Source organism: Varanus komodoensis, unplaced genomic scaffold (genome assembly GCF_004798865.1).
Source record: "Varanus komodoensis strain SLA01 unplaced genomic scaffold, ASM479886v1 scaffold44_3, whole genome shotgun sequence".
NCBI lineage: Eukaryota > Metazoa > Chordata > Lepidosauria > Squamata > Varanidae > Varanus > Varanus komodoensis.
This window is the reverse complement of record NW_025336010.1, coordinates 5380713-5401899: the sequence shown is the minus strand read 5'-3', so window position 1 is coordinate 5401899 and position 21187 is coordinate 5380713.

Here is a 21187-nt window from a genome sequence, read left to right as displayed (position 1 = left end):
AGCTCACTGGGTAACTCTGGGCCACTCACAGATGCTCAGCCCAACCTACCTCACAGAGTGGTTGTAATGAGCAAAATTGGGAGGGGGAGAATTATTTAAGCTGGCTTGAGTTCCTTGAATGGAACAATGGTGGGATATAAATATAATACATACATACCTGCAGGGACAGATGTCCAACTCCCACTTCTGTCTCCAGCCTCAAAAGGTATATCCTGTGATATCTTAAAGCCCCTGAGATGCTCACCCAGGGACATCGGCTTGCCCTCAAAGCTTTCCGTAAAACATGCAAATGCTCTAGTTGCCTAGTGCTGGCAGGGGCAACTTGAGGCCCTCTGGATGTTTGTCCTACAACTTCCATCAGCCCTCGCCATTAGCTATATCTATTTAAACTTTTATGTAAATAGGCAGAGGCACAAATACAGAGCCAATATCATGTGATGAAGAGTGCAGGACTGGGACTTAGGTGATCTGGGTTCTAGTCCCTGCTCAGCCATGGAGCCAACTGGATGAACTTGAGCCAGTCACAGGCTCTCAGCCCAACCCACCTTGCAGGGTTATTGTGCAGATAAGAATTATGTAAGCTGCCTTGAGTTCTTGAAAGGAAAAATGGCAGGATATAAATATGGTAAATAAAGGTTAGCTTAAAGGGCCTAGCATCATAGTTCTTGACCATACTGACACACTAATGGAGAGAGCCAGAACCGCCATCAGCCCAGTAGCTGGCATAGTAAATTCCCACTGCAAGCAGAGGGCAGTGCTGCAAACCAGCAACTCTCAGGAAGTGATGATTCCTTCACCACAGTCTTCCTACCATCGCCATCATAGCATTGCTCTGAGAATATAATGAAGTAAAGTTACAGCAAATGGTCTTTCATGCATTTTGGGAACCCTGCAAGGGTTCCAGGAGAGAAACTGCCGTGGGGAGCATTTTGGAGAAACAGCAGGAAGGGACAAAGTAGTTTCTCCACTTCTGTGAGCCCTCTCACAAAGCTTTTTTCCCTTTGAAAAGAATGGCATCACTGACCTTTTATGTAGAAAGCAGGTTTCCTCATCCTGGTGCCCCCCACTTTAAAACCCAACTAGTAACATTAAATTCTAGGTTAAACTTAGGAAAGCTTAATTTTAGGTCTATTTAAAAGCTATTAATAATAAGACTGTACTACTTCATGGAGAAAATTCCAAATAATACAGGACCACTACTGAAAAGACCATGATTTCTTACTGTCTGATGGATGTTTGTGGCATGTGATCTTAAGGTCTGGGCAGGTCCAGGCAAGAGCAGGGAGTCAGTCCTCCAAGCAGCCTACTTCCATAAAGCTCCTCTTATTATGTAAATCATAGTACATGTACATGTACAGTCAAAACAACAACCCAAACCTTCAAAGGGTTTAAATGCCCACCCTGGCACATTAAATGGACCCTGGAGACGAATAGGCAGCTCCTGCAGCTGGCACACACGATCTGCACTTTGCAGGCCTGGTCCTGAAAGACATCATAGCTTCTGCACCTTGACACCACTTGCAGATTCCAAATCATTTTGAAAGGGAGCCAGAGGCACAGTGCACTCCAGGAGTAGAATCTGAAACCAGGGTGTGTGTAACTGGGGTTAGGCCCAATTTCTCTAGATAAGGTTCTAGCTGGCCAATCAGCCAAAGCTGGTGAAAGCACTCCTAGCTACTGCTACTAATACCCCCTGTGCCTCCATCCATAGCCCTAAGGCTAGGAGAAGCCCCAGATACTTCAAGGAGAATATCCAAAAATGTGTTCTCCTTAGAGATAGAGCATGGAGGAGGGGGATGAGTAGACAAACAACTGGCAAGGAGAGGGTCAAGCAGCTTCTCCTCCCCCTCCAGTCCACCTGTCAGTCCTTCCCTTAAGACTTCCCTTCCTCTGAGTGCTCCTCCTTGGTGGCAGGGATGGAGGAACACTGCCAGGAAAAAGATTCGGGCAGCAATAAATCACCTGGCATTTGACTCCGCCTCCCCAAGCAGCCCTCCCTAACCTGGTGGACCTACAACCCTTCTCATTCCCACCTGGCACAGCCAAGTGGCTTGAGGTGATGGAGTTTGTAATCCAACACATCCAGAGGATATCATATTGGAGAATGCAGCTCTCGGGAGCCTTCTCTTAAGAGGAAACCAGCCCACTGAATAGCTGGAAGAGTAGACCACAAAATTAACAGCAATGTATTAGTTACAACAGCAGATGGCGCTAGCTGAGTTAATTTTTGTGATGTGCACACTCACAAGGGGGTGCTGTGGAAATCCACAAACAAATGTAAACTGCAAACATCTCACGTAATCCTGGAAATTCAAAAGGTTCTAAGCAGATCATAACATCTGAGATTGTATTAAACTGCTATGGAAATTGCTAGCCCTTGCAGTGACAAGTATGCAGAATTCTTTTTTTTTAATGTGCACTATCACACTTGAGCTATCACCTGAAGGGACCAACTCTTGCTAATGGGCCCACCCAGTCCCTTTCTTTTGGGGGGGGGCATTCTGAACTCCACTGAGAGACTGATGCAAGGCACCTGATGTTCTCCTCCTTCCATAATTGAGTCTGTTCTATTCAAATACATCGAAAGAAGATGCACAATAAGTCACTATAGGAACAAAGGAATCTACCCATCAGCTGCATCAGTTGAGGCACCAAATACTTTTAGAAATTGGGTAGACCGAGGCACCACTGAACAGGAATAGCTGATGCCTCACTGACCACTGCAGTGGCTACTGCTGGACCTGGGAGAATTGAGCAGATGCCTGCAGAGAAAGGTGTATGTGTGGCAATGCTGGGCTAAATAATTAATTCCATGAAGTTCCACTAGTCTCGCTTTCATTTCCAAACAAAGCTGAACAAAGGAGCAAATGGATGTCATCATCCTGGGCCATTGGGTGCTTTCAGACCGAGGTGCTGTCCTTTATTTGAAAGGCAATGCACAGCTATTCCATCTTTCTCTCCTTCATGGATTTTTTTTTGGGGGGTAGGAAAAAAGATGGAAGACGCAACATGAAAACGGGAGGGCTACCAGTGGAAGTTGCTGTCAGCCGGACCTTCATAACATTTCGGAATCGAGTGACTGCACCATGAATGGCTTGTCTGGAAGCCCCAGCACTACATTTAGCTATGATCTGTCATGATCTCAGTAGCTGCCCTTGAGAGGCAGCAGAATGAGGTGGCTACTTCAGGCGGGGGGGTCACAAAAGGATTTTCCCTTACTTGGGTAGATCTCTTATTTACACTGGATAAGCTGCATGGGTGGAAGTGGACCTTTCCTTTTCATGTGAACTCCTTGAAAATGTTACACAGGGGTACTACCCAACCAACACATAAAATGTCTTGGGACCTCCTTTCTTTCCCCACACCCTTTGCAACATAGGATATTGATTGATTGATTGATTGATTGATTGTACTTGTATGCCACCCCATAGCCCGGGGGGCTCTCCCACACATTCTATGGTGCAAGCCAATTAAGCCTTCCTACCTGTGGACCTGCTTCCATTAACAATTCACACGGCCCCCTGCTGCTCCCACCCACACTCAGAGGGTTGGACACCCTTCAAGGATGGGTTTGGGGGTGGGGGCTGGAGGTGGGAGGAGAGAAGGAGAAAGTCCACTGGATGAGTAGCATCTACACATAGCTGAAATTCATCCTTAACCCTTTTGTTTTGTTTTGTTTCTTTCCTTTTCTAACTTCAATGTAAATTTCATAATGCAAGCCTGTGGATTCACCAAGATACTATTAGGTATTTTAATTGGTATTGTATTAAGAAAAAATATTGTGCTGCATAAAACATTCATTTCCATGCTAGAATTGTATCTCATCCATGATAATGTTACACAAGCTCTTTCTGATAAATCTTGTTTTATCTTTTCCTTCAGATGCAAATTGTGGCTTTATAAAAATTATCAAATTCTATAGATAACCATATTTGAAGACACCTAACAAAGCAGTTATTTTTCCAAATAATACTACAGATAATGCAAATCCTTTTGATCTCTAACATCTCCTTCTCTTTTATATTCAGTCCCATAATTTTAGGCATTCTCCTTAAGCTTATAGCCAGATATTTCACTGCATTTCTTATTATCTTTAATACATCTTTCATGGATGTGAAGGGAAAAAATCATATTTGATCTGCAAACCTGAAAAGTACAATCAACAAATGATTTAGTGAGTTATGCAGATTCACAAGTCGTGGATCCGAGTATTCATTCAAATAAACAAACAATGACAATTTATTTTCAAAAGCACTGTGCATTTCATCTCTAATCAAAATATAGTTTCATTCCTTTGTTCATTATGCTTACAAACAAAGAACTTAATTGCTGCAAGTCTATCAAGTTTCATCTCTGCGCATGCCTTTTTAAAGCAAAAAGTGGCTACTTTTCAAAACAGAAGCGTTCATAGGGAATGGCTATTTTATTGTTACTTATTTCCTCAGCACATCTACTGGCAAAGTCTATTACAGGCCTCCTTTCACAAAGGAGGCAGCGGTGGCTGCTCTTGATCAGGTAGCTGCTGCAGGAAGGTGAGAAGAAACAAGAGCACACACCACACAAGGAGCTGAAAGGAGGCCTAGAGGACATCCTGCTGGTGGTCCAGAGGAAACACCAGTCAGTCCCTGCCCACCCGTGATTTTGAACTGGGGCTGCCATGACTGTACCACGCCATTGCTGCAAGATTGTTGATAAAGGAAAAAAATATTTCTGAAGCATAAGATAAGCCCTGCCGAATCTGCCCAGGACCCATCTAGCTCTACCTTCTGGTCATGCCCACATTCGCCTTTCCTTTCTTCTTTGTTGTTGTTCTTGAATGGGTGTCACTTATGCAAAGTGCTCCCTTTCCTCAAGTTCCCACTTGTTTGTGCCCTTGCAAACTGGTCTGACCCATCCACCCCTCTTCTGCCTGCAGGCCGCCCAGTTCTCCCCATCGCGCCAGGGTTGTCTGATCAGCATAACGCTTCTGCCTGCTTTTACAACACTTCCTAGTGAAACATCTTGTACAAATCTAATCATTAAAACAATGTAAATACTCTCACAAAAGCAGTAATGTCCTGATCCAAATAGACACCAGGGGAAGTGTTTCTTTTCCCTGAAAACACATGCTATCTTGCAGGATTGCACAGAACAGTTCACCTTCTTGGATGTGTGCATGGCCTTGCTCCATCTGAAACAGGCAACCTGTACCTGGACTCTGTCACGTCATACTGCAAGGAAGGGGTGGCACACTTCACCTCCCCATAGAAAGCTAGAATGTCAGGGAGAAGGATAAGCTGGGGGAGATCCTTCCCATTCATACCTTGCTTCCCCTTAGCACCTGGTGGAGCAGCGCAGGTGTTTGGTGGACAAGTCTGCATCCCCATCCCTTTGTGGAAGACTGCAACTGAGGATCTGTGCATCAGCCCCATCTGCTGTGCAGGTACTCGCTGCTGTTGTTGGTTTTCTTTTTCATAATTTTTAGTGTGGATTTCAGAAGCTTATAATGAAACCAAAAACAATAAAGAAAAACATAAAAAAGAAGAAAAATAGTTTGCATTGCACAAACATAAAGGTGAGGAATGCTAGTTGCAATAAATACATATGAAATGTGTACAGCTCTGTATTCCGCATATATAAGGAAATATCCTGCTGTCAGTTGAATTAGTTACACACTATTTCAACAAAGGCAAGCCAGTTATCCTGATATTTATGCATGCACAGTGCGGCTGAGGGGCAACTTTAAGAGCCCTGCTTGCTCCCCCATCTTATGGTTCATAGATCCATATAGTTGGAAAGGGTCTAGAAGGTCATCAGATCCAGCTGACTGCTTAATGCAAGACCCAAGTCTTCCATACAGATACTAACTAAGCCCCTGCTTAGCTTCCAAGATTAGGCAGGATCAGGCATTCAGGCTATAAACAGAACCAGGAATGGAGAGTCCTGCAGATAAAAGATGCCTTCAAAAAGACGACTATCATCTTGCAAGATATGTTTTTCTTGTATGACTAGTGAGATGTATTTCTACTCAGAAGTAAGCAAAGCTGAACTGAGTTTCTCTGTTTTTTCTCCTCCTCTTGCTAGCTCCAAGTAGAGTGCTCTGTGCTCTGTCTTACCTTCTTTCCCCATCCTTTCCTGAGGTAGATCTCATCCTATGGAACAATATTTCTGTATGACTTTTCAGTTTCATACCAATGATCACGCTTCATAACCTCAGCATCAGTGTCTGACAATGCATTCTGGAGGAAAAATTCAGGGACTACACCCTCCTGTTTCCTTCTCTGAGGACATATTGCACCCATGTGCCAAGGTTTGCTGTGCTCCAGCTTCCTATAAATTTCTGTTGTGCTTCAAGACAGAGGGCTCTTAGAACTAATGATAAGAAGGCCTCTTACCACTATTCCACCCCTGTTTCCTGAACAGATTTTCCATAGTAAGGGAAAAGACAAAAAACAGGATGGTGAAGAATGTGAGATCTCACTGCCCAGAGAGTCTCATTTGGAACTGTTGGTTGCAGTTTTATAAATCAAGTAAATCATAAGTAAATCTGGACCACCTGTAAAATTCCATGGTGTTGATTTGAAGTGCTAAAGCGGCTTCATTCCTGTGTATCCAAGGGCAGCATGTTCTTGCCTACATACTGCATCAGAATTTCTACAACTGACCAAAAAGCAATCTGTATTTTAATACCAGATTTACCTTCCCACCAATCTGAATTACTGGGGAGTTTTGCTCTTGGTTTGTTTGTGTGTTCATTTATTCTGGAAATGGGCCAGAGCGGAAAAGCTTAACACTTTCCAATTTTGAAAAGTTTGGCTTGTATTTTCATTGCTGGTAGCATGCAATTATAGGCACTTAGTAAGAATTCAGCCTTTTTATACTATGCCCTAGAGCTTAAAATTAAGAGGCCAGAGCTGGCTTTGTGCTGCTTTCAGAAGCAGTTGGCTTCAGCATAGATCAACGTGGAGACTGACTGTCGCCTCTCTATTGAATTAAGTCTATATTTTTGACAAGTATGGCAGTGGTATCATCCCTTTAATCACCAACAATCCATTGTGTCTCTTTATGCTAATAAATAAAACATCCCGTGTTAAATATTGCCCAGTAAGCACTCAAAAAACTGCAGTCCCCCACCTGCCTGCATGTTAGCAACTGGAATAATAGAAAGGTAATAAAATAACATCAAATCATGTCTAGAGGTTGCACGGTAGACATGATCAGCAGTTATTGCAAAGTGCAAATCAGATACCGATTGAAAGATGCAGTTCTCTTTAATACAATGACCCATGCATATTTCACTAACTTGTCTCAAGATACAAAATGAATTTAACAAGATGATGATGGAGGTCAGAAGACTTCATAAATTCTTTCAGAAAGGCTTTTAAGCCTTTACTGTTACTGGGGCAGTTGGTTAAGCCTGGAGAGGAAATCTCTCATCTTGGGGGCTACAGGCTTTCTTGGAGTGCAGCTTAGCAGGAGGGAAATGAACCACTGTTTGGAGGCTGAGATGCAAATCCTACTGCGCAAGGACACAATGCACAGCATATGAGATTGTTTTTTTACAGTGATGGTGATCATGATCATGGCCACTAAAAGGGTTCTCAGAGAACTTTGCTTGCACTTAGCTCTCCAGCCTTAAGCAGGGAGTTTTGGGACTGGTCAACCACCTGGACCTGCCTTCTCTGACCTGGTGGCCACCAAAAATCTGTAGACCTCAGTACCCATCAGCCCCAGCCTAATGTTAATGACTAATGTTTGGTAATGCTGGAAGCCACAGCAAAAACTGTCTGGATGGCACAAGGTTGAGGAAGGCTCTTTTGGACCACTGAGACGGAAGATTCACTGAATAGATGTTACTAAGCCCATAGAATAAGTAGGATTAGTGGGTATATTTTAGGAATTGGTGTTGGAGATTTCTCATAATGCCTATGTGTCCTCCAAAAAAGAAAAGCAAGAGGGATGCTTCAGGTTTAAAGTTTAAATTTTATGCTGATAGAAGTTTGATAAGGATTGTATAATAATGTAGGGAGAACTCTAATTGCAAAAACTTTGAAGGAAAACTATTTTTAAACCGTACATCAATTATATTTGACATCACAGAGCCTGAAATTGATTTATAATTATCCTTGTGATAATTGCTGGAGATGTGGAGGTCAATATGCTGACTACTTGCATATATTTTGCACATGCAAAGAAATTAAACCTTTTATGGCAATTAGTGTTAGCATATGCAGAACAAATGACTGGATGTAAGATTACTGCAATTCCCTTATCAGAAATCAATTCCATTGGGTTTAATAGGGCTGCAACCCAAATCTACTTCCCTGGGAGTAAACCCCATTGAACCAAGTAGGCCTATATGGAACTGTACTGTAAATGTACTTTAGGATATAATCCCTTAGCACTTTGGTAAGCCCCATTGAAATTAATGGGACTTCTGAGTACAAATATATAGGGTTGCAGTTTTAATCATAAGGAGGTAGAAATTATGGCTAATCCTTTACAGCCTCAGAATATGTCTTGGACACCTGCAGGACTTTACCAACAGGCAGACCACTTGCCCATTAGCCAAGAGTCCTTACTGCCACTTCCAAGTAACTGCAAATACCCACAGTTGCACATGACTGACAATAAAAATTACTGTCTTCCAGGATCAGGAACATGGAAAAATGCAACTCACCCCCTTTTCAGTGGAGCTGTCCAGCTCCTCTTAAAAAGGTGTTCTTTTGGGGAGGAAGGGTTCCGCATACTTTCATCGCATGGAGATATGCAGGAATGAATGCATGTGTCTTGTCAAGAAACCATGGAGAGGCCTGCCAAGAATCCCCTTTTAAAGGCAACTAGAATTTTGACAGCTGGTCCCTTTTACAAGGGAGTCTTTCCCATCCATGTTCCTGACCACCGAGAATCTCGGGAACAACTGTAAAAATGAGCTCACCCCTAGGAACATCTAATGAAATTAAAACAAACAATAAGCCACAACCAGCAGGATTTCGCTGCAAAGGGAATGTAAATCACCCTTTTTCTGAGCAAAGATTATCCAAGCCTTTGGTTCCCCTTGACAGTTTGTCTTTTGATGACTGTCAATAAAAACCCAAGGGAAAGGAAAGACTCTTTGAAGCCTCTTGGGATCAGTGTTGAGGGTTTGTACCTGCTGTATTCTGGTAGTAGATATTGACCCAGTCAAAACTTCCAACAGCTGCACTTGCAAAACTGAGGAGATGCTAGAAGATAGGTTTCCAGCTGTTTCGGGATCATATGTTGCTTTTGTTATAGATTTCCAGTTAGAAGAGACATTATTCAGGGCTGGAATATGAACTCTGCACCATGGGCTATTGCCAGCTTCAGCAAATTGAGCACACGTGTCTGCTCACGTTCCCCTGGACTGCCTTAGGCTCACAATAGCAGCCTGAGAGCCAGGCACGATTTCAAATTTCCCCCAGTGCCTGAGACATGGCAGCCCTAGGTCTGGGCTTCGCAGGACATTTAGAAGGGGGGGGGCGGCTCACAGCAAGATGGCAGAGCTGCTTCAGCTGGTGGTGGTGCTGCCTTCTCCAGCAGTAAACCCACTGAAAAGGTACAGATGCCAGGGGACCACTGCCCTCAGCCTGGGGCCACATGCCAGCAGTGGACAAGACCGGAGGCAAAGGGAACTAAGCCAATATTCCAAAAAGAATCAGCACATTTTAGTGTAAATCTCTTCTTGCCAGTAATTTAGCCTTAGCGGTGGCATTTCCAGATTGCAGAATGTGGGGAAACCCCATGCAACACGCAGGAAACCACCAAAAGCCAGGGGTCGGAGGAGAAGGGTGTTGCCCTCTGGTGAATCCCGGAGGGCCAAACTGGAGATGCAGGCAGGATTGATTTGGCCTTCATGCCTGGGGGTCAGCCCCCTTGCCTGAGGCGTTAAACACTGGGGAGGCCCTCCAGGTGGAACTTTGCTGAAGACTTGTTTGAACTCTTCTGAAGCTGGAGGTGGCCCTCGTAATGTTGCATGGTGAAGTGCAAGCTAGGTCACTTGCCAGTGCGAAAGGAGTGTGTGTGTGCTGTGTCTTGTCTTCCCAGCAGAGCTGAAAACACTGGGCTCCTTGATCTCAGTAAGTTGGCTGTTCATGCACATGAGCATCGCTGCCTGGCTCAAAGGGGACTTTGGGTGTCATTGGTGGCTGTGTGAAGCTCCTCCTGTGCATGGCCAGGTCTGCCCACATCCGAGATGGCCGGTCATTTGGCCTGGCGAGTTCCTTGTCCCAAGAGCCCGAGTGGGGCCTAGAAGAGGACTGCTAGGAAGAAGGAGCTGATAAAAGCATGACCTGGATGCTAATGTAAAAGGCCCAGGAAACAAAATAGAGAGTTAGGGGGAAAGCTCTGTCTTTACAGGCAGCAAGATCAATCAGAACATTAAGATAAAATGCTCATGGTGTGTTGTTATTCCTCACTTGTGATATTACTAATAAGGGGCTCTCTGTGACACTCAGCAATTCCATTTCATGTTGTATGCACTGCTACAGATGACCTGGTAACTAGCAAAAGTACATTTCCCCATCCAGCAGTTTTCTGATAGGAAAATGGAATTTCCATATGGTGAAAGCATTTGTTTGGCCAAAGACAAACTCCATGGAAGTGGTGCTTTTGAAAACATTATTTGGAATGCAGCGACTGGCAAAGCGGATTGCATGCTTCATTGTGCACTGAAACCTTACCTAGAAAGGTTCTTACTGGCCTCCCTGTAGTAATAAGCTTCTTCTACTTTTCTTCAATAGTGTCAGGAGCAAACATAGCGTGTATTCTTTCTCTGTGCCTCTTTATTTGGCTCTTGGGCCCTGGATCTCAATCTGAGAAATCCCACTGAGAAACTATTTTTCTCTCCCCACATTCAAACCCAAATATGTTTTACTTAATTATGCTCCTGAACACAAATGTTTAACTTCCTTTTTAACTAAGGCTCCAAGCCTCAAAGTTACCCTAAAGAAATCTTCACTTCAGTGTTTGTTCCGCTACCCATGGATGACTTCCAGGAGCATAGCCTTGCTAGTTTATTGCAGCAAAAACCGCAAAGAGTCCTGCGACACCTTAAAGACTAACACTGTCCGTTAAAGTTTGTGCCAGAATAAATTTGTTAGTCTTTAAGGTGCTACAAGAGTCTTAGTTGATGTCTGGGGACTTCCCCTACCTATTTCTAACACACTATATATTTTTTCCCTAAGGGATCCGTTTTGGCTGATGTGTTAGTAAACCATCTCTCTAATTCCCCCAACAAAACACTCTCCCCAAGCCTTTCACTAACTTAATTAGATATTCTAGCACTTTGGTTTAAAATAGTATTTAATTTCGCTTAATGGATTTCAACCAAAATATTAGGATTCCCTAAACAGACATGTTCCTTCTCATTATTTTATCCAAAGGCTTTTCTTTCATTTTTCCTTGCTTTGTCAAAATCTAGTTAATTGACTATACTTAAAGTACAATTTTAGTAATTTCCCTCAGTGAGGCATCATTGCCTTGCCTATTAACACTACCTAATTGAAGTTATAATCTCTAGCCAGTTGCTTCACCCACTTCACAGATTTGTAAAGCTGTATACCATAAATATTAACTTTCTACTTCAATGTATGCTGACTCCATCCCAAAGTAACTCTGTGATCCTTGGAGTGTAATCTAATAAAAGATTGGATTAATGGAATTTTTCTATGTGAATGTGAGGGAACGGGATTCAAATATGCATTTCATCATGTAGCTAATGCTCACATTCTCTATGGGACCACAAGACCTGAGAAAGTCATGGAGGCCCTATAGTGGGTTTTTACAGTTTACTCCAAAATTCCATTCTAACTTGTTAAGGTAGCCTGCTAGTTTCTTCCCAGTTGCAACCAAACGCCCTCCCCAAAACCAAGTCGGATGCTGGTCCCTCCAAGGAAGGTACCCTGCAAGCAATGTGACACCAGGCAACCGAAGGGGCTCCTCTTGTGTGGCCAATACATAATGTCCAAAGTGCTTTTTGCATTTTCCACTATTGCAATATTAATGTTCGAATGTGCACTTGGTATTTTAAAATGGTTCTGTCTTGTGATCACACATGTAAGGAATGTGTATAACCAAGAAAGCATATGCATTGGGCTGATAGGTAGCTATATGGGACACACTTTGGCCTAGTGGTCAGCACGTTGGAGTAGGACTGGCAGGGGTACCCCTACCCAAACAGGGGCAGAAATTTCAAAGGCAGGGGGAAGCATCAAATCCTCCCTCTTTTATATTTCCCCAAACTAGTCAGTATGATTCCCCTGGAAAGAATTTATGTTCACCATAAGTATTCATATGTGACCAGTTTAGGACCACACATAGGATATGAAGGACCAGCTCTTCCCAGGCCTTTCAACCTGTGCTCTGCAATTGTCTGAGTTTCAGTGGGTATGTTGCATGGAGAGCCAGTATGGTGTCATGGTTAAGAGTGGGTGACTGGGACTCAGGAGATCTGGGTTCTAGTCCCCGCTCAGCCATGGAGCTCCCTGGGTGACATGGGCCAGTCACAGACTCTCAGGTCAGCCTACCTCATAGGGCTGTTGTGAAGATAAGACAGAGAGGCAGAGAGAATTATGTAAGCTGCCTTGAGTTCCTTGGATGGATAAAAGGCAGGATATAAATATAATAAATAAATGAATAAGTGGCATTTTTCCATGTACGCCTTCCCATCACCAGACAGATCTGCTAGTACCTACTTTGTTGCTTTTTCAGCCTCAGGCAAAGACCTTTTGTTTTTTCAGGCCTTTTCACTTGTTGTATACTCTGTGGCATGGTTTGCACGTCACAACAACCCAGAGTATGGGTTGAGTATGAGCTATTGTCAATTCATGGATTGCTGTTGCATTGTGGGTTGTCATTGCATGCGAACCCTGCATTGTGGCTTAATGATAATGATTTAACTGCAGTTAAACATTTCAGTAAATGTGAAATCTGCATTTACTGGGCCTATTACATAATACTGGCCCTAAGGATACTGTTGAGCCATCTGAGGCGTACCGTAATACATTTGTTAGTACTTGCAGGGCAAAACCTTGTGCGTCCACTAGGACTTGTGAATTAGGTGAGGAGTCCCACAGTCTTGGATGAGTTTCAGTGGATATAGCTCAAAGCTTTGGCAATGCACTTAGACAAGTATGTGCAGTCACTTCCATATTGGATCCTTGCCCCCTTGGCTTAGAGAAGCTGTTGGGGAGAAACAGCCAGCTGGGCCAGGGAGGTAGTTAATGACAAGGGATTGTCCCAGGCTGCCTGAAAGAGGCAATGGTGAGACCACTCCTGAATCCAGAATCCCTTCCCGGATCCAGAAAATCGTAATAGTTTTAGGCTAGTAGCAAATGGTCCTTAGCAGATGGTTGCCAGCCAGCTCCAGGCGCTCTTGAAAGAAACTGGTTATCTTGAACATTTCAGGTGGGGTTTGGGCATAGAAACAGCTTGGTAACCCTATATGGTAACCAACAGGCGAGAAACAGGGGGAGCGTAATCTTGTTGAATTGCTTTGCTCTCTCAGTGGCTTTTGATCCCATCAATCATGTTATCCTTCTGCAGCAATTTTCACAGTTGGGAGTAGGAGGTCCTGCATTGCATTGGTTTTACCCCTGCTTGGATGGTTGGCTCTAGAAGGTAGCATTTGGGGAAAGCTGCTTGGCCCCTTGAATTCTCTCACATGGGAATGGTTTTGTCTCCCATGCTGTCTACCATCTGCATGAGACTACTGAGTACAGTCTTCCTGAGTTTTGGAGTGTACTGTCATCTGTATACTGTTGACACTTAGCTCTACTTCTTTTCAGTCTTCAGACAAGGTTGTAGATGTGCCAGATTGGTGTTTAGCTGCAGCAGTAGACTGGATGAGGGCTAATAAATTGATACGCAATCCAGACAAGACTGCCATGCTCTTCGTGGGTGGTTTTTCTTGTTGTGGGTGGGGGAGGTGCTCAACCTGTTTGAGATGTGATTGCATTCCTCCTGAAAAATGGGTCCATAGCTTGGAGGTTCTCTTGCAGCCATCTTTGCTGCTTGAGGATAAGGTGGCCCCATTGGCATGGAATGCCTTCTACCAACTTCAGTCAGGTTATCCCTATGTACCTGAGCAGGGATAATGTGGCTTCAGTCACCTGTGCTCAAGTAACCTCCAAGCTTGATTACTACAGTGTGTTCTACGTGCGGCTGCCTTTGAAGACAGTCCAGAATTTGCCATTTGTGCAAAACATGGCAGTCCTAACAATAACCAGAACCACAATGGAAGTAGATCTAACACTGATTCTGGCCCTCTTGCACTCGCTGCCTGTATGCTTCCAAGCCTGGTTCATGGTGTCAGTTTTGACCTATACAGCAATTAAGGCTTTTATTATTCTTTAAGCAGATGGTATGCAATTCTTATTTTGTGTATGTTCACCATTCTGAAAACTTTGGCTATAGAGCAGCTCATAAGTTGAACTAACAAAGAAATAGATAAAATAAGGCTAACTTCATTTTGAATGTACCAAGCTCCATTTGAAGAGTTGGTAAGGCTACTAGAAGGGCTGTTTGGGGTTAAATTCAGCAGATCTGGTTTTTTCATATGGTGAGTGACTTTTGCCTTTTCATGTACCATTGGCACTCGCCTTTGGTTAAATGTTTAAATGTTATCTGGAGAAGATACAGTTACACACTCCCCCAATATCCAAAGTCATTCAGAGTTTGCTCAACCCCAGTTTATCTGGGACACTGGAAGCCTGGAGGATTGGTCTTTTATTGAGTGGGAACAGGTTTGACAGGTATTTCTGTTTATTTATTACATTTATTGAATGCCTCATAGAATAAATTTCTCTAGGCATTTTACAAAAATAATAATGTGACTAAGACTGCAATAAAACCAATAATTTAAAACAAATAAATGTGCTTGCACAGCAAAGAATACAAGATCAAGTATAAGGTAAAACCAGATTGTAGGGACAGAAATAAGAAAACACAAAAATTACTAAAATGTTTAAAAGTCTTTTCAAAACTTTAAAAGACTGACATCTTGAAAAGCCTGGGAGAATGGAACATCTTAGGCCAGTGCTGAAAGCATAGCAGTATAAGTGCCATTGGAGCTTCCGTTGGGAGAGTGCTCCAGAGGAGATGGGGGCCACCACTGACAGGGCCCTCTGCCTTGTTCCCACCCTCTGAGCCTCAGAATGAGGGGGCACCTACTGAAGAAGGGTTTCTGTGAGAGAGCCCAACTCCTCTTTCTCTCAGTCTCTCTCTCTGCAGCAATGCGTGCTAAGGACATACATTTACACAAATATTCATGCTTATGTGGGACGGGAGGCTAGAAACTATGTTGTTGCTGCCACACTGGATGCTTTGATGTTCCATGAACAAAGCAATGTGCATGTTTTTGAACCTTGCTTTGCAGAACACTCCCCCATGTCAGTGGAAGTAAAGAGAGACAATGAGAGGAACCACAGGGGAAGAGGTAACACATCACGCTGCGCTGAAGTAGGACACCAAATACTCCTGAAGTTGCTTTGGCTCCTTCTAAATCGCTGAAGGAACATACATGCGATTTCTGAATGGTCCTTGGAATGCATGAGCAGCAGCAATGGATTGCTTACAGAGTAGTCTTTGGAGCTCTGCCCAAAAAATTGGCAAACAGAAAAGTATTGTGCGCCCTTATTTGTTTAGACATCTATGTTCCACCCTTAGAAACCTAGGAAACCCCCTTACACTGAGTTAGAGCATCGATATATAGAGAAAGTCAGTCCATCTTGCCTAGTATGTCAGAACTGGTGGGATTTTTCCAGCCCAACCTGGAGATGGCCAGATCAGATCTGGGAGCTTCTCCATGCAAAGCAGGGGCTTCGCAGCTCCCCTGCTAAGTACCCCAGGCCTTCTTCTAGGGCCTGTGCACCACTCAGAGTGGCCCACAACAGTTTACAAACATTGTACCATATATAATACATTCCAGAAAAAAGCAAGAACAGAGGCCATGGATAAAATGGCCCTTTAGCAAAATGAATGCTCAGCAGGCAGACCCAAAAGGAAAGGGTGGAAGAAACAGTGGGGCAGAGGAACATACAGAAGGATTATGATAGGAAGATGGCTTTCCCTGGATGCCCTAGTCCCCAATTCCATGAATGAGACAGGATGCTGATTCAATAAGGCCCTTGTTTGGAAGGACCCTAAAAATCACCTCTGCTTTATGGTCTGCATTGTAGCATAGCTCTGCTCTGGGTTCTGTCCCTTCATCATGTGACAGGATGTTTTTGACCGGCATAGACAAGACAGACAGACTGATCCCACATCCCAATCATCCTTCTTCAATGCTAAGAACTACTAACCACTTTCTCAATGAAACCTTCCTGTGTTGAAAACACAAAGTTGTTTAACTTTGATTTTCAGAAACCAAGGTTGCATCGGATCTGCACAGCAAGTTCTGGCATGCGCTGGTGGCCATTTTGAATATTAACCCCTGGCAGGATGTTCCTACAATTTGCCGTACCATCCAGACTCAGGCGGCATGGTTTATCAGAGGGGAACACGACCTTCCCGTAAGCCATGAGGACAACATGACAAGCCATGCCTGAGGAGACAACCTGCCACGGGTCGAATAAGGCCGTATCCTGATGCGGTCATCGCGCCCCACGCCCATTCTTGCTCTTCGCCTTTGAAGCTTTTACTTCCTAAGTGGCAGCAGAGGGCGCTACAGACTGCGAATAGCGTCATCGGTATGGGAAAGCTGTCGAGCGTGTCGAAGAAACTATAAATGTTCTGCGATGCAGCGCTTCTTTGTTTAATCGTTACAGGCAGCGGTTCCAAACATCTTAGCGTCTTATTTGCTTAGTAGGCCTTCGCTGACAATAATAAAACAACAAAGACTCTTTTAGCTGCATTATAACAGCCTTCCCCAACCTAGTGCCCTCCCAGTATATTGGACTGCAGCAGCTTTGGTCACGCTGGCTGAGGATGATGGACATTGTAGATAAGTAATCAGGCAGGTTGGGGAAGGCTGCTGTGTTTGGACATTACCTGCATAAGTGTATTGTTATAATGAAGAATACATAATGTAGTGCATCAATGTGAATATATCACTTACAGATGTCCATAATGTCTCAATCTCTCACAATGTAAAATACACTTTATGTCATAATCAATATAGTTACATTAGTAGAAGGCAATGTGAAATGTGCTTTTTAGGCACCAAGGACAGATAAGTAAAATCGTATCTATATATTCTATATATGCCTGGGCTGTCAATAAACACCTTTGAGATGAAGACTCACTTGCTTTGTGGTACCTTTGAAATGCTATTGGGAGGCAGCTCCTGACAGCAGTCAGAGATCTTTTATACTTATATCAGCCACTCAGTTCTTTTCAGACATAAAGTAGCTTGGCTGAATATATATTACACGGTTAGCAAATGCCCCCTCGCCTGTCCATATCTCTCTGATTGCTGGTGAGCAACTCCTAAAAGCTCAGATCACATAACAGCACATAGAGAAGAACAAGACTAGGCCATCTTTTCTAAAATTGGAGGTTTTACTTTCTGGAGATAGAAGAAATAAAAAGCGTCATGCTCAGCAAGAGAGGGGCACCAGACTCCTCCAGTTTCTTGCTCTGAGAGGGGGCTCCCAAATTCTGTTGGCAAATGACTGTGGATTCACCAGTATTAATTTAATTAGAAACACCATTGCAGTGGACATGTCTGTTCTCCACCAGCACAACTTTAGACAGTCTAGAGGGTCTGGCTGTAGACCACAGCCTGGGTTTTCACTTCCCAGGTTCACCAGCAAAGGAAGATCCTATTATTACAACAGCTCCAGCACCCAATTGCCATGCAAGTAAAAGGGCTTCTTACACACAATTCTGGAAATGACACTGACTAAAAGGACAGGCTTGTCCATCCTGAACTAGCTTTCCTGTCTTCTTTGATGGCCAATATTTCAGTCAAAATTCTCTTTTCATTGCATGATCACTGTGTACCAAAGTCTGTATTTCTGTTTCTACTGTTCATGTGGTCTCTTTGACCCACTTCAAACTGAAGAATAGACTGACAACAGGGCATGTGCTAAAAGCAGCTTCAAAAGGAAGGAAGGGTAAGCCATTTGTTAGAAAAGACAGAAAGGCAGATGCAGGAATCCCTGGTGCAGTACCCCTGGGCATCTGAACAAAATCACATTTTTCAATTTTTAAAATATACTTACATGGATTTGTATGAAATGCATACTATTTTTTAACACTTAAGCATAGGCTTCAACAAAAGCTGCCCAAACATCCAAATAGGTATTCATCTGAGGTTACTGCACTATAGCAGCTGCGTGGTTAATCTTCCAGTGTTATAATATTAGTTTTCCCCTGTCAAAAGGGCACTGCAAATGTATCTCCCCGTCCATTTGTCCATTTCCACAAAGCAGGTAAACACTTTAAAGGAGGATGTACACCTGTGAATATTAAAGGTTGTTCTAGAACGAAATGCATCCATGTAATAACCTTCTCCCCAAAAGAAGCAAATAGTGGACATTGTCATTGAAAAGAAGCATAGCTGCATTGCACCACCAGCAATTAGCTGAATTAGACAATCTCTTTGTTAAAGAGACATAGTGGTGTCCACAAGATATGAAACAAACCTTTTGCAGAATAAAATGCAGTTTAAGTTCCATAGATGTGACAAGTACATCACAAAGCAATTCACTGATTAAGCATTTTATGATGGCGCCCAGAGCAGTTTTTCAAATTCCTAAATGCGCCCATGGGTCCAAAGGGGTTACAGACTCCTGAGTCTTGCATTCCTTCCCTGTACTTCTTTGCCTAGTTGAAAATTAATTTTTCTGCCCACAGTGGTAAAGATGAACAATTAAATGGACACAGGGAACAGGAAGTGTAAGTCAGTTGCACATCCTGTTTCTTGTTTCTGTACTTCTTGCTCCCCTGCCTTTACCACCTGCTGTCCAATCCCAGTCATGCTAGTGACTCCACCAAGTAGCTCTATCCTGACTAATCTCAGAAGCTAAGCAGGGTCAGCCCTACTTAGACTCTGGATGGGAGACCTGAATCTAACATTGAGCAGGAGGCTGGACCCAATGGTCTTCTGGGCCTATGTGATTCTACCAATCAATCTATGCTGCAATACTTGTAAAAGTTGTCACTCTGTGTGATTCCATGGCAAGAATGCAGGCAACAGCAAGAAGCAGCTTTTAGTGGCCTTTATTGGTCAACTCCATAGTTAGGAGAGTGCAAATCCAGCTGGTAATCTGGGGCAGAAGGAGAGGACAGAAGAACAAGGGCTCTCAGATTAGGATTCCTGAAATAAAGAGCGCTCCATAGGAAGCGTTTCGGGACCCCTAGGCAGAACCCAGGGAGCAAGCGATGGGTCCCTTATTTTATCCCATTCCTCAACCAGAAAGCCTTGTGCAATGGCTTCTACATAATCAATAAAAGAACACAGTCTCTGACTAAGAAGAGGTAAAAAGAAGTGGGGAGCAGGAAAGTCCCCTGGTGAGGCAGTGCAGCAATTTGCCACACCATCCAGTGAGGACTAGTTCGTGGGAAGGGGGGGCCAACCCAGATGGGGAGGGAATGGGTGGGGGAGTTCGTAGTCAGTTTAGCCCTCCTTCCCCCTCAGTGCAACCTGGAATTGGCAGCTGGTGGAAGGAGGAAGAGAATTCCTGAGGGCTTCAGCTATTAGGTGGGATAGAAATGTAACGAATTAATAAATGAGGAAGGCCTTTCCACAGAGGTGGCCCTGCTCTCCCTCTCATGTGGGCCAGGCTCAGTGATGCAGCTTGGCCCTATGGCCCCTTCAGTCCACCCCACTGGCCCTTCAGCTCTACCCCTGGAACGGTATTCTGCTGTATGACACTCAGCTCTTATTCGCCCTGACCCTAGTCTGACACCTACGACTCCATGCAGAAAACGCCGAACTTGACCATCCCTGACAGATGGCCGACCTGTCACAGCTTGAAGACCTCCAGCAAGGAAATAAACCACCCAGCAACCTAGCAATTAGTTCCATCATCAAATGGTCAAGACGGCTTTCCTAATGTTCCACTAAAATCTCCTTTCTTGTGACTTAAGCTCATTAGAGCTAGAGAAAAGTCTATGCCCTTCAGCTATTTGAAGAGTGAGATCATGTTCTCCCTTGGTCCTCTTTTCTGCTGGCTAAACATATCCAGTTTCCCCAAGCTTTCTTCATGGGATTTGCTTTCTTTACCTGTGGCTTTCTTTGCATCTATAACCCAGTTGCTGGGAGACGTGACCGGGAGAGTTGCTTTTACATTCACGTCCTGCTCATGGGCTTCAGTCTGATCCAGCTTGGTTCTTTTACATTCATTGCCCTCTCCTGAACCCATTCCATTTTGTCTATGTCCCTCTTAAAAGTGAGGTGCCCAGAAGTGGGCACAGCATTCCAGATGTGGACAGCCAAATGCAGAATGAATTGAAACTGTTAGTTCTTGTGATGTAAAAACCATGATTCTTTTGATGAAGCCTAAGATCCCATTCGCCCTTTCTACACTTGTATTAGATTGCTGAATTATATTCACCTTGTGATTGAAAATAATCCTGAGATCCTTTTCATATGCACCATGGCATGTGCATTTAACCTTTTGTTTTTGGCCTAAACATAGAAACAGAGTGAGTCAGAAGAGTTTCCTAGGCCATCTAGTCTGACCCCTGGCTCCAGCCGGCTCTGCTCATGACATGCCCACCATGTGCATGTCCAGCCTATCCTTGAACACCGTCACTGATGGGGCTTCAACCATCTCCTGTGGAAGCCCATTCCATACCCTTGGGGTCCTAACTGTCAAGAAGTACTTCCTGGCATCCAAATCAAACCTTGCTTCCCTGAGCTTTTGCAAAAGGCACTTGTGTTTTCTTCCATCTTTTCTCTTACAATTGACAACCTCTTAAGCAAAGATAGAAACATAGAAACATAGAAACAGAGCGAGTCAGAAGGGGCCTCCCAGGCCATCTAGTCTGACTTCTGGCACCAGCCGGCTCCGCTTGCCTTCTCATAGGTAGTTCTTTGAGCCCTCCTTCTGAGAGCACCATGAAAGGAGCCACAAAGATCAAATGAAAGGCCCTCTGACCCAGTATTCTGTTCTCATGGAGGCCAAACAGATGCTTGCAGAAAGCACACATGCGGGGCATGAGGACAGCAGCAGCTCTCGCTCATCTTCCCCAGTGGCTGGTATCCTGCCCCAAAACTGGAGGCAGCATATAGCCATTCTGA